This window comes from Indicator indicator, chromosome 19 (assembly GCF_027791375.1).
Source record: "Indicator indicator isolate 239-I01 chromosome 19, UM_Iind_1.1, whole genome shotgun sequence".
NCBI lineage: Eukaryota > Metazoa > Chordata > Aves > Piciformes > Indicatoridae > Indicator > Indicator indicator.
The window spans coordinates 17338079-17352500 of NC_072028.1; positions in this window are offsets into that span (position 1 = coordinate 17338079).

Sequence of the window (14422 nt, forward strand, 5' to 3'; positions counted from 1 at the left end):
GGCTGATGACTGTTGAATGACCTTAAATCATGCTGCTGTTAATGGCAGTGATTGCAGGCAAATGCAGAACTCTGTGCACTACCTGCCTTGGACTGAACATCAAATTAAATAGCTTTGCTTTGATAGCTGACACTGGAGTAAATAACCTCAAAGTCTAACTAATTAAAATAAAATTGAAACAGTGGCTATTTCTTTTAGAAAGGGTTTCAATGCTTCAATAGCAGGGCTAATCAACATCTTAATTAACAGTCATATAAAATGAAATAGCCCATTTGAGTTGCTTTAAAATAGACAACTTATTTATGCAAAGACTGGTGGCATATTAATTGCTAACACTAAGAGAAAAATACGCCTTTGAGCTTTACAGCTTCCTTCACAGCAAAGGATTTGAGATCTAAATCGTGGGAAAAGCACATTACAGTAGTTAATTTTATGACAGACATGAAGCAGAGGCACAAGCAAATGTGGCAAAGTTTTGTGGTGTGTTTTGGTTTTCTATTTGAGGCTTTTTTTTTTTTCCCTCTAAATGAGATTAATTAATAAAAGTTGTCTCGTAATATTCCTATTCTATTTAAAGTTAAGCATTTGAGGTTTAGTCCTGGGAGACACTGACTGAACTGGCCATGATCCAATAAAACAGTTAACCCTATGCACGTGCATCTGCTCACTGAGACGTACTGGACACCTTGGGACCATGAGTGCATGCCTTTTGGTTTTGGAGTGCTCTGCTCAGGACCCTGAAGGACTCAACCTTCTTCTCCCTGATCCTGAAGCATGCACATGCACTCAAAAGTGACCCAGGCAAACAATCAAAGGGCTACTCACTTGAGTAAGCATTTCCAGGATCAGGTCCCAAGTGACTCATCTCCTCCAATTAGTCTACCTTAGGTCGTATCTTTAAATAGCTTTCATTTACTAAAGTGTGGGAGGGAGGACCGGCAGGGAGGAATTACATTTCCTCTCCTAATTACTTTACTTTTGTTGACATCTTGGAATAAGTTTTTACTTTCAGAAGAGAAGAGTTGATTTACACTACAGAAAGAGCACAGCAAGCATGAGAAAATTATTTGCCCTTCCTCCTGCCAGGCATCCATTTCCTTTTCACCGTTGCTAACAATGCGCTAACTATTTATGCATTTGTCAAAGGATCCCAGCATAAGAAAACTATATTTAAATCACTTCACTACAAAGTGAAAACACAAGGTAATGATTCAGACTCTATTTAAGTAATAATAATATTTGCACAGACTGCCTGGCGAGCGTGCTGGTAGGTGGAAGGAGCTCAGTACAATCCTAAAGGTTCAGCAGAAGCGAGAAATCTGAAACAGCATTTAATTTTCTTCTTTAAAACATAGCTTTTAATTTAAGACCCTGAAATATGCAGAAGAATGTGTCATTTCCTCTGATTAAAGCTGGATTTCACTGCATTTTTCAATGAAGCTGAAAATGAGGGAGCTTTGTTTGCAAAAGCAGATTCAAGGGGCCTTGCAAATGCCCAAGATGGAATTTTATTTGTGTACATGCAGTGAGTCACTTTGCTTATTTTGCAGGTTTCCACCCTCATTCATCAGCTGGAACTAACTGGACTGCAGGCTTCCCATGCCAGTCCAGATGCTAAGGACAGAAGGATGTGGGAAACAAACTGGGACACTCACTGTTCTGGGTATGTTGAGACTGAGGTGCATTGACAACATAACATGACAACATGCTGTACATGCTCCACAAAGGAGATCAATCCCACTGCTGTCAGCCTGGCTTTTCTCATAAGAAGCTATACATTTGCATAAACTCATCCTCAAAATTGAGAAATCAAAGAGAGAACCCAAAAATTTTCACTATTTTCAAAAAGTCTAGTCATGTAATAAAGACAACGTAAAGAAAGATATCTTCCACTGAATTTTTGAAGACAGCAACATTAGATGGACCAAAACACTGATGCTTACATGCCACTGAACAAAAGATTTTCTGGTCAATTTAAGGATGGATTTGAAAGCTGTTTGGGAAGGCTGATATGTAAGAAAGATAATGTTTATGCATGGAAATAATCACTTCTACTTGCCTCCTCATGCAGTACTCACCTTGTCTTTCCAAACTGGGTAAATACAGCCTAAAGTATCTCTTGTGCTCCTCGGTTTTCTGAAAATCTGACTCTAAAATCCAGCAGATGACAGCTGCTAATAAAAATACAGACCTGCCAAGCTTGATAGCCTCTACTAAGATTCACAGAATTAAAGGTATAAGCAATCTTCTATTTATTCACCCATACTATATACTTGCCTTTGATCCCATTACAAATTAAAAGTAACATACACCATTTTACCACAAAATTCACTTTCATCTCCAATTCAGCTAGAGAGGAGGTAGAAGCTGTTAAAATGGCTTCAGACCTTCCTCCCTTCTGCCCAGCTTGGCATATGCTTGCACATCATGGTAATGGCATCCTGATAGAGTGAGATTCCAGTCAGGCCCCAGGATACTGCAACTTACTTGTATTGGGCACTGTGGAACAGAAAAATTCAGCTACTGCAGGTCCCACTTTGGAGTGCAATATCTAGTAGCTGTCAGAATTGGGAAATGAGATCTAATTCCAAGTGCATACAATATTGTGTGATAAGTTGGCTAGTTCACTGAGAAAGTGCAGAAGAACTGCTGGGGATGGATAATGGAGACATCATAAATTGTGTCCATTTTAGAAGGAACAGGGAGAATCTCAGAAAAATTCAGAAGCCATCAACCAAAGACAACTCTTCCCCATCTCATCAAGGACTGTAAGCCTAACAAAATAAGCAATTACCAAGCACAACCACATAAACACACCTAAACAACAGCACTACCAATATTGGCAGAGTATCATTTCGTTAGCTTCTCTTCATCTGTCCTGTTCCATTTTCTTTTTCCTGTTTTCTCTGTTGCAGTTATTTAATTACCTTTCTCCATATTCCTGTTGACCTTTCACTCTCTCAACTTCCATAAGGTACAAGGGGCTCAAGACACCAAAACTCTTAAGCTAAATAATAGCAACTTGGTAACATTGGTGGGCAAAAAAAATGTAATAGAAGCCAAAATAAATTTATTCACTGCCAAATTTGAGCTTAAGAATGAATTCATATTTCTCTTTTCTTGGTACAAACACACAAAGCCTGAAGTATCTTATGGGGGTTTAAACAATAACTGGAGGACTATGAACTAGCAGATATTCTATTAAAGCTTTGCCCCAAAGGAAAATTAAGACTTATTCTCTTCCTCTTCTGCTAGGGGAATGGAGCACTTCAATCCCATGTGTGGTTTTCATTTAATGCATATGTCAATATGCTTTAAAAAGCCTTATTTCTAGCAGCAAAAGCTGTGCCTGGGTGAGATCATTCTGATTTGGTACACACAGCTTACCTGAAACCTTGTAGCTCTGGTACGTGCCTGGGTACTGGTAGGAAAGTTACATAGAGAAATGCTTTATCTTTTCACCTGACCAAAGCTTGGGAGAAAGAGAAACATTCAAAAACATTGTTCATTTTCCAACAGACCAAATGCAACATGACCTAATACAATGGTCTGCAATAAACAACCTAACATGAAAGAAACAGGGAGAGAAGTATTTTTCCTGTTTTCTCAGGAAAAAAAAGACACTCATATATATCAAAATCCAAAAATGCTAAAAATACCTTACTGTGGCATGTAATGACTCTTTGATGGAATATTAATTCCTTCAACTTACTTTAGTTTCCTCTAAGCATTTTGCAGTTAGCAGTACAATGCTATTCACATGATGTGAAAAGTCATCCTGTTTCAGAAAAACTACACAAAGATTTTACATCATCAGGTTGTTTTTACCCACAGTAAATCAACACAGTGAGAGAAACAGAAATCCTGACAAAAATGAATTCCAACCCTCCAAAGCAGTACTTCACCACAAAATACGCCCTCCGTGTAAACTTCTTCCTACTTCAATCCAGCTATGACATGAAAACATTGTACAGCAGATCATATATTTTCAAATGTGAATTTCTCCAAATCATAACCTTACAAATTAAGGGAAGAGAACTGCAGGAGAGATTGCCCTTAAAAAGCAGCCCCTCGTTCCCTGTAAGTGCTGACAGGGCTCTGTAGTGGAGTGAAGCTGCAGTTGCAGGCTTTGAACTCCTACAAAACATTCTGTATTCCTCACTCATTTGGGGGCAATTTTGTTGACTTTAGAACCAATCTGTAGAAATCTAGCTAATCTAACAATAACAACAGGCCTTTGTTTTGATTACTAATTAAAAGATGTTATATCTGATGCCAATGGGAATGAGGATACCTTTTGACAGGGATCCTCTCTTACACATGGTAATCTGAGGCTAGGTGGGACGATGCCCAGCTTTGCTGGGGCTGAGATCCTCCCAGCTGTTTTCTATGCAATGCAGAACAAATAAATTAGCTTCTAAGAAGGGGAATGTTTTCCAGGGCCTCTTTCCCATACTGGTCATTAACTGAAAACTCATTAGTTTCAAGGGGCTTTCTCAGTGAGTGGGCAGTCCCATCCCCAGTCAGTCACATTGCACAGAACCCCCCAGTTTTACTCTGCCTGCATGTGCCACTTGCTTTCAAACAACTGTCTCAATGTGTAACTTGAGCTTAATTCAAGTTTTGCACCCTTCAGCTTTGTTCAGTTCTAACCAATTCTTGTCTGAAATGGCTAAAGCAAAGATCTCAAACTTTATTTGCCATGTAACCTGTCACTGTGATAAAAAAACTAAAGCCTTTTCCAACTTTCAAGGGAGAGACAAGACTTGTTTAGTTTTCCCTGGCAGTTACTTCTGCTTTGCAAACCCCATTCAAATGCAGACAGTTACTTTTGAACACAGAGAGTAGGTGTTAAATTGAGATTATGGTAAATAGCAGATTTCTTTGGTTGGTGAAGAAATTATTTCATGAAGACACAAGAGAATTAAGCAGAGTTTCATGTCACTTACTGTATGTGCTGATCAGAGAGTGAATGATGAGTTTCTTGCTGTGGACAGCTGCTCTGTGGAATATTGTGCAGACTTCATATGGCAGAAAAAGAAAATCATGCTTTAAAATGGAAAAAAAAACCCAAGAAACAACTTCTTAGCCTTTTTGTGCAAGAAAATAAACAGATATTTCTTGCCAGATTAATTATTCTATTTACATGTTGCCTGAATGTGTCTAAGAATATTTTAAAATTTCTTTTCTTTCTGTATCTCATTTCACTGTGACAGCTTGCTTCTGTCAAAGAGAAAAGACTGACTTTCTCTTTATTATATTCACCAATGCTGAGATCTAGGACTTTGTTAGTCTGAAGGGAATGCTGCCGTGCTTGATGAGGTCTGTATCATTATAGCTATGTTTGGTACCAAGTTATGAGTAGGCACAAGAGATTTTGAACATTACTACTATACTGTAAGTGACAGAGCTAGCAGGTGTTCTCCACAATGTAGGTTTTATCTCATAATGGTAATAAGGTAGCAATTATAGCTTTTGTGTGTTACTTGATACACTTAGCAGACAAAAAGTCTACTACAGATCAGATCATCTGTGTCCACATTAAAAAAAAAAAAAATCTAAGAAGGGCCAAACTTTCTTGAAAACAGCAGATAATCTGATGGGGCACCACCTCCTCCTATTGAGCTAGGACTAAAATTCTGTCAGGTAGGCAACCTGCAGCTTGAAAGCAGAAGAGCACATGGCTACTCAGAGATGCTGAGGGATTCATGGGAAAGTAGGCTGCAACCTCTACTCCTTGACCAGAAATGCAAAGCTGGCCATTTTCCTTTCTCCCAGGCAGGGGTTGGATGGCCAGCACTTCACTGCCATTGACTCCCTCTGTTGGCTGTATCCATGTCCTCCAGCTCCTGGCCTTCAGATGGCATGCACATATGCTATTCAGAGCAGCACAGACTGTCATCTGCTTATCTAGTGTATTATGTGACTAGTGAAGTGCCACATGGTTGAACACCAGGAAACATATTGCTTGCTTTCACTATCGATGACCTAGAGGGAAGAGTATGCAAGAGAGGAAATTTGCGTTGATAAACTGGGGCTGGGACTGGGAAGCAGGACCAAACAATGAAAGAGCTTCACAAAAAAAGTAACTAAGGACTTCAAAGATGAAATGCTTGGCCTGTACAAAATGGGATGCTGCTTATTTGAAATACAAATACAGTTAATGCAGCAACATGATCAGAAAGCAGAATATGAAATTTTAACTGGAGTTAAAGAGCTGACATTTACAGAAATTAATGTTTTTCTACTTGTCAAGCCTCTCAGCTTTCCCCAATCTTTTCTGCATCATTATGCACATGATGTCATTTCTAGTAATGAAGTTCAAGCCAGTTACTGGTCCTGGCCATGCAGTACACACTCCTGCAGGACCGTATGTCCTCACTGCAAGTGGGTCATGCGAGATGGCAAACCAATATATGACTTCCACCTCAGATTCATGAGGTGGGAAACAGCTTGGAGGACACAGCACTGGCCTTCAAGTATAGATGTAAGGCAAACTCACGAAGGACAGAACACCTCCTATGCCCTAAATTGCTAATTTAAATGCATCCATTGCCTCAGGGCTGTCTGAGAGCCCCCACCCCCAGTGACACTGCTAATGCTACTTATGCTATTATGATCAAAGGATATTAATAGCAGGACCTAAATTTATGTCATCTTAGAATACTAGTATTTCTATTTTGCATGCTAGCAATTATGTTATCAATTACACTGAACACCACACAGATATTCAGGGAGAGGCTTCTCCAACCCAGAATTAACCATCTTAAGCTCACTGGTTCTACTGGAGAAAATGGATCAAGTCAGGGACTTCAGAGGGAATTTAGGTTGAAATTAGAAGAACATGAGCCTTCCTCTGTAGAAAAGTTTTTTGCCCTATATAATAAAAAGTACTAGCATAACATCATCGTCAAACGCAGAAGATACTTGGAGTTTCTATAATCCTCTGCTGTGAAGTTATTAAGCATACACATTATTATATAGCTATGCTCTCAATAAAATTTGAGGAGCTTCACCTAAAACGTGGAATGTACCAGGAGAAAAGATTAGGTTATCTGAGCCTAAACCATGTATTCAGTTTTGTCTCTGTAGCCAAGATTCAGAATGAAGGCTTAATCTGAAGTGGAAGCAAATTAGCCCATACTCAAAACTAAATGTTCTTTCTTTACTGAATTGGGTTTAGACCATGTTTCAACACCGTTCTGAAATGTGGCCATTGATATTAAGAAGTCTAGTTTAAGACAATTCTGATTTAGCACAAAAAAGTTAAGTTCATTTTCAACAGTTTTCTTGCTGCTGAAATTCCTTACCGCTATTTAAAATATTAGTGCTGCTTTTATTTCCTTATATTGAAAAAAATGACTAGAGGTGATTAAAACAAAGGAGTGTAAGCATCTTCCTTTGCCAGTGATGTTGTTTCGTTCATCCCCAGGTACCATGCTTTTTCTTTGTTAAAATGGTGTCTTCTAGACATGCACCTTGGTTTATTATAAAAAATAAATTTGAGGTTGAGGCTGATTGAAACTGAAAGTGAACCTTGATCTGACATGCTATTTTGATTGCGTTTTCAGAGTTCACATAGTTCTAATTTATGTTATGCATGGTATATATCTTCTTGGTTGAACAATTACATTATTCTAAACAATTATAGTGCTATGATACACATAATGCATGGCTCCTGAGCATAAAGTTCTTTAATGATGGCAGACTGTAAAGTGGTACAGTTCACTTTTAAAAGGTCATGCATCTTTTTTCAGTAGATTAACATTTTATCTTTTAATGGTGTTAAGAAAAGGTCAAAGATTCTAACAGACGGAATATGGAAAGCTTCTATTGAAGAAGATCAATGTGTTAAGCATCAATCTAAGTCCAGAAACACAGCCATTTAATGACTGTTGTTCTTGTTTGATTTTAAATTACCACTGTCTTGACTGTTTGAATGCTAAAATTACGTTTTCATATTTAAAAGAAATGGACCGTCACCATCTGACACAGATATCTGTGTTTGTGTTGTATTTTCAAGAATACTTCTTCGTTGTACAAAACAAGAAAAGTTCTTTAAATAATTATCTTACCCTTCAGCTAATGGCCTGTCACTCTGACATCCAAATGAATGCAGCAGAATGATCCCCAACAGCAACATGGAAGATCATTTTATATTGGTTTAACTGAGTAAGTTTGCAGTAATTTGAATGGATATATGATCTCAAGTGAAGTCTCTTCTGTGTAACATGCTGTTGAACTTTTAATACAGGTGACATTATAAACTTATGATGATCTTTTTCAAGGACATATTTAGGTACCAGATCTTTTCAAGATTATTTCATTATCATTTTTAGACCCAGATTCAGTTAAGAAGAAAGCCTAAGCGCTTCAGTTGTCCCAGGAACTCCAGACCTCAAGGGAAGAAAGTGCTCTGTGTTTGCAGGAGACTGTAAGCTCTTCTGAGCTGCTACATGCAACTGTCTACTTGTATAAAATAACTAGTATGGCAGAGTAACACAATTGGTTTTCTGTGCACTGAAGTAAATACAAATATAAAAAATAACAGTAGGGGGTCAGGCTGCTTTGTAGAAAGTTATCAGACAGCTTCTAAAGATTGTCAAGCTTATGTGCCTGTAGTTTATATGTGCATTTTTGACATTTATTTGTATTTCAGCTTCCTATTATCCCTTTGAGCCAGGCCTGCTCCCAACAAAAGGGTTTGAAGAAGGTGGTAAAACTCAAGTGGAATTAGGGATTCTCTTTAGGGTCCTTGGACACAACTGCTATTAAGGGACAGGAAGTGAATTTGCACTCAGATCTCTGTCATGGTTTATGTGTTCAGACATTTTAGGAGCAAATGTCAGCCTACAGATACGACTCTTCAATTGCTACACATGAGAATAAAACAGTGAGCATGGGGAGTCACCTGGCTCTTGTGGGCAGTATTCTTCCTTCTAATGCAAGTGCATAACAATATTTTGATGAACTACTGAACAAGCCAAACCATACTCAGAGTTTACAAGGATTATCTATGTTTTCAGAAAAATCACTAAGCAATACTAACAGGATACATTTAAGCATAATCCATCCACCCTCACAAATCAATAACATGTTTGTTGCTCAGGCTACAATAGCTAATGAGCTATTTAAAAGACGAGTTCAAAGAATTGTCTGATATTTTGTGCTTTAGCCTCACATTATAAGGAAGCTTTAAAACTTTACATTTTTATCTTAAGAAAAGTAAAGGATGCATTTTAATTTTTTTTCATTTTTTTTTTCCCCTCAAGGATTTTTCATAAATCTCACACTGCATAGAGTCAGTCATCTTCTAAGTGCTGGGGTCTGGGAGGTAAGTTGTTATTTAATTGGACATAAGCTCCATATAGTTGCTCCTCTACATCTTTTTCTCTCTGTGTAGATTGGACAGAAAGCTCTTACCCTTCTCCAGCATGAGGAAACGACCCCATTCCTAAAAACTGATTGGAGAAACTGCAGTTTTCCTCAGAAGAATCAGTATGTTCAAAAAACAGACTGTGTAAAGTGTAATCACAAACTTTTGCTTTTATTTATAGATATTTATGTTACAATTGAACAGCATATACCAAAGGTTGTAAATGCTGTCAGCTTTACCATTGGTAAGCTGTACTCCTTTAAAGGAAAACCTAGTTCTAGTTCCCAGGTGAAGACCAGGCATATTCTGAGGTCAACATAAGTTAACTTTTTGGACTAGTATGGGCATAAAACTCCAAAGGTGCCAAGAGAAACTGCTCCTTCTCTTCCCAGTGCTAAGGATGTTTCAGCATAGGGGCTGGTGTTCATTTCAAATAGCACAGGGTGGTATAGCCACTGTCTTTTGAGTATGACAGTCTGTGGGAATTCAGGAATGATAAATTCTATTAGACTTTTACTGCTTCAAAGATACACAGTAAGGTATTGGACTAATTAAGCAGGCTGATATATTCCCACCAAGTTCAGTTCTACTGGATTTAAACTATAGCCCCACAAACAGCTCTGAAAAGGGGATAATTTCAGTGCAAACAGCCAGTGAAAGTAACCTGCAGACACTGATGGCTATTTGATTATCTAGTAGCAACTAGAGCATCAGAGGATGGCTAAAAATTCTCTTTTAAGTGGCTGAAATATTCAAACAAATCTTATTTCTTTGCTTTTTCTAACCATTGCAATTTTTCAATGGAACAGAAGCCAAAGTCATTCTCATGCAAGCTTTAGTGCCACCTTGAAACAGAGAAGGAGAGATAAATTCTCTCTCTGGGTTAGACAAGCTAGAACACCAACACCATGAATATGCTAAAAACAACACTCAGCCCACATTTCCTTGTGAACTCCCTTCATGGGGAAACAAAGGAGGAAACCTCCACCAGCCCTTAGAATGGCTCAGTGGGAACAGACAGTATCACTAAGGGCAATTCCATGGCTCACAGTCCACAGCACTGAGGCAGAAGCTAGATGCAAAGGTGAGATTGCTAGCTGGACAACACAAAGAAACAGGTGCTCTGATTTATTCTAAGAGAAGTTGTATCCAATGATAAAAGCTGTAATATTTTCCCACTAGCTTTCAACATTCAGAGATTATATGAATCCAAGAGAAAAGTTTACCAAGCCAGAATGCCACAAGATAATATACTGCAGTCACAAACTCTGCAAGTCACTATAGGTCAAATGTAAGTATGAGAAAAGTATAAATATGGATTTATTTTGTTTGACATCACTGTTTTTTTCTGGGGTTTTTGTCTGTGGTATTTCCACATACACTATAGGATCTAAGAGACCAAGATGTTTCCTTTCCGTGGCTATTCACTAGCAGCAGAAGTTAAATTATATTCCTGTAAACATCTCTGGTATGCTATCATTCTCCCTCAACAAGGGCAAACACACAGAAGCCTGGAAGAGAGTATTAGCTTATACAGATTAACTGAGCTCCAACCTCCTTTCTCTCTGTCTTTGCTTTGCAGAGCTGGCAAGAGCAGAAGCAGTAAATACTTATGTTTTGTCACTTGAGTCAGCACATATAATTCTTCATACACGCAGGAACTAGCTCTGCTGCAGAAGAAAATACCATTTTCACAATAACTTTTCACAGTGGAACTGTGCCTTAAATCAAACAAGCAAGTACTGAGTCAGCTCAGTGGCAGAGCAACAACAATTTGATCTGCTACGTGGCAAGCTTTGGTTTGGAGATACTAAACAATTCTTCATCCCAGGCCCCAGGCTTGTAAGTATGATAGAAGATGATGCAATGTGTTCAGACTCTGGGGAAAAACCGAACAGTCATACCACTCTTGAGAAACCCTTTGTGCAGAAAAATTTATTGTGTGCCCCCAGGTGCAAAGGCTATGGATGAAATGCAACTCAATAAAGACAAGCCAAGGTGTTTCAGGAGAGCTAATGAACATTTTGTTATTTGCACTTAGTCAGATACAGCAACATTTCCACACTGAGCAAGGAGACCGCAATCATGTGAGTATGACTTCCGTGTGATAACAAATGCTCCCAGAGTTTTTTTAAGCCCCATGCTTTGTTTTTGTTTGGTACAAAGATGATTTTATTAATTCATTCTCCCACCTTTATGCTTCCCCTCTTTAGTTCTTTTTGTTCTTCTTTTTGAGACGAGCAGTATTTTCCCTTATGAGGGTTGCCTATCTTGTAAGTAGGGTAGTAGCTTTACATTTTCTGCATAGCAAGTATGCACGGTCTTGCATACTCTTTAGTTCCCACTCTATAAAATGGCAAAAAAGTCCAGTACACCAATATTACAATTCATGTGTTCTGTTTGCTTTCTGCATTCAAGTGCAGCTGATGAAAGATATAAAAGAAATGGCTAACGTCTTATTGCCCACAGACAGACTATCAGCATGAGCACTAGGAATTCATAACACCTATGGGTAGAAGTGTTGCATACATGCAATGAGATAGGAGAGAATATTTTCAAGGAGTGCCCCTTACAGCACCCAGTCAAGCTTCTGAAAGGATTATTCATTATAAACCATGCTGGCTTGATAATGAATTCTGATAGAGGACATGATGTTAATTCAGCTATTCCTTTCTCTTTTACTCTTGGATTTAGCAAAAATAAAAAAAAAAAATTTAGCTTCTGAGTACTTCTGTGATCTGATTTCTTACACCCTGCAGGGGACAGCATTGGGTAAAGAAAAGTAGAAATCATATGATAAAGAAGCATTTGCTTTCAATTATGAAATTGTACTTTGTTAATTGAGACACAAAAAATATTTTACTCTTTTTTTTTTTTTCTTTTTCAGGTTGTCACAATTCCTCCCTCACCTGCCATATCTCTTCACCCTTAAACTCTTCTGAATTATTAATCAAAATTATTTTGGTTACATAGTTCATTCTGCTATCAGTGGTGGGAAAGATTCCCTATAATTTGTAGTCAGCATTATTAGGGAGTAAGAAACGCTGTACAGTATTGCAATAACTTTAGGACTTTCTTCTCATGACAGGCTGTGCAACACCGTTTTTCAGCAGCTATGTTGAATCCTCCCTGTGGTGCCAACATCAGTATCAGTTTGCAGGGGAAAAAATTGCTTTCATGCTATCATCTTTCATTAACATATATGTGTATGACACAGACACACATACAGGTATTGTGTCTGTAAATGTCCATGTAAATGCAAGCCAAAGTGTTTGCTTTTCTTTTCCTCAGCCACTGTTGCAAAAATGTGTTTTCTCCCCAACAAATAAGCCTATCAGTATTTAAAACTGATATTGCAAAGGTATATGGTAGCCTTGTTTGTTTTGGACAGATGCAAAGAAGTATCTCTGAACTTCTGCCAGTGATCAAAGGAACTGATGATGTAGAACAGATTCATGGGCCATGTCCTATCAGCCCGCACTTTACCCGTCATCCATCATCCAAACCCTAAGCCTTTTTCTGAGTGATGATTGCACCCTAAACACATAAAATTAATCACCACTCTAGCCTGGCCAGGTGTCTTGCCTCCAGAAATTATCTCATTGCAGCAAAAGAACTGCTAGAATCTGATATCTGTACTGTAATTTAATTTAAAGAATAGTGCATAGTAACACTAAGATTGATTTACATATCTGAAAAGTTTCTTGTTTCACAAAGCCAATATAAATTCTTGGGGAAATATGTAATTGGGGGGCAAAAAAAAAAAAAAAGAAAAGAAAAGAAAAAAAGGTTGATCGTAAATCAGAGCATCTGAATATTTATCAGTTTCTGGAATTTTCAGTTGGTGCTTCCTACCATGACTGTAACTTAACATAAGTTTAAAAATGCAATTTGCAAAACTAGATAGGCCAGGTATTGAAGCAGTATAAATTAAACGTTGGACTCACACCTAAGTGAAACAGTAGCTCTAAGAGACTATACTTCACATAATGTAAACAGTATCCATTTTGTTTTTCAGAGGCCTCATAATTTTTCTGTCTACATATTACTTCTTTCCCCTCTCCAAAAAAAAAAAAAAAAAAAAAAAGAAGAGAAATTGAACAGCAGAAATTGAAACCATTCTATGCATCTCAGTGCCTAATAAACTAGTCAAATATACACCGCATTTGTGAAATGCAGAATTAAAGAGATGCAGGCCCTGATGGACTTCAGCTGCTCCTCCACACCCGAGCTCCCCATTTCCCACACAGCACACACGCAGAGCGTGCCTGTGTTTTACACAAGTAGGAACAATTATAAGTACGAACCTGAAAATAATCTCCACCTAATGATAAATGGAAATAACAGCCTATTTCCAATATGCGTATTAACAAGAAGAGAAGAGTTGGTTCTTCACTAGAAATATATGGCCTTAGTCACAGGAAAATTCTGCTAGAGTTCTGCTTCACTTCTGGATTAACCGCAAATCCTAATAATTTGCTTTTAATTGGGAGCTTAGCTGTTATATTAAATTATCATAGGAAAGCAAATGTGCCCGAAAGATGTATTATTAAAATAAAAATAACACAATATCCTGGTTTAAAAAAAAAAAAATCTTACTTACTGTAGAACCAACAAAAAAGAAAGCATCTAAAAAATAAATCTTAATAAACAGGAGTCAAAAAAAAAAGGGGGGGGGGCATTTAATTACCTTAATTCAAACAACATTATTACTGCAGAATTCAGCTGTAATGCTTTTACATAATGTGCCTTCCCCTGACTGAGGGCTCTGCATATTTGGGGCACATATTTTCCTCCCTGCTTTGTTATAAACGTGCATGTCTCACTGTCTTGCTGTTTATAATAAATACCACCACATAGAATATAATGCAAAACAAAAGGAAACAGGGCATCTTTGTGGTCTCTCATATCAATATTAGCATACTTTTCTGTCTTCTGTGTTCAGTGATCTTCAAAAACCAAGAGGTGTATTAAGCATGTGAAATCACCTGGGTTTTCTTACCTAAATCGTGAAAGTAAGTCTCCATAATGCAGAATTACACAAAG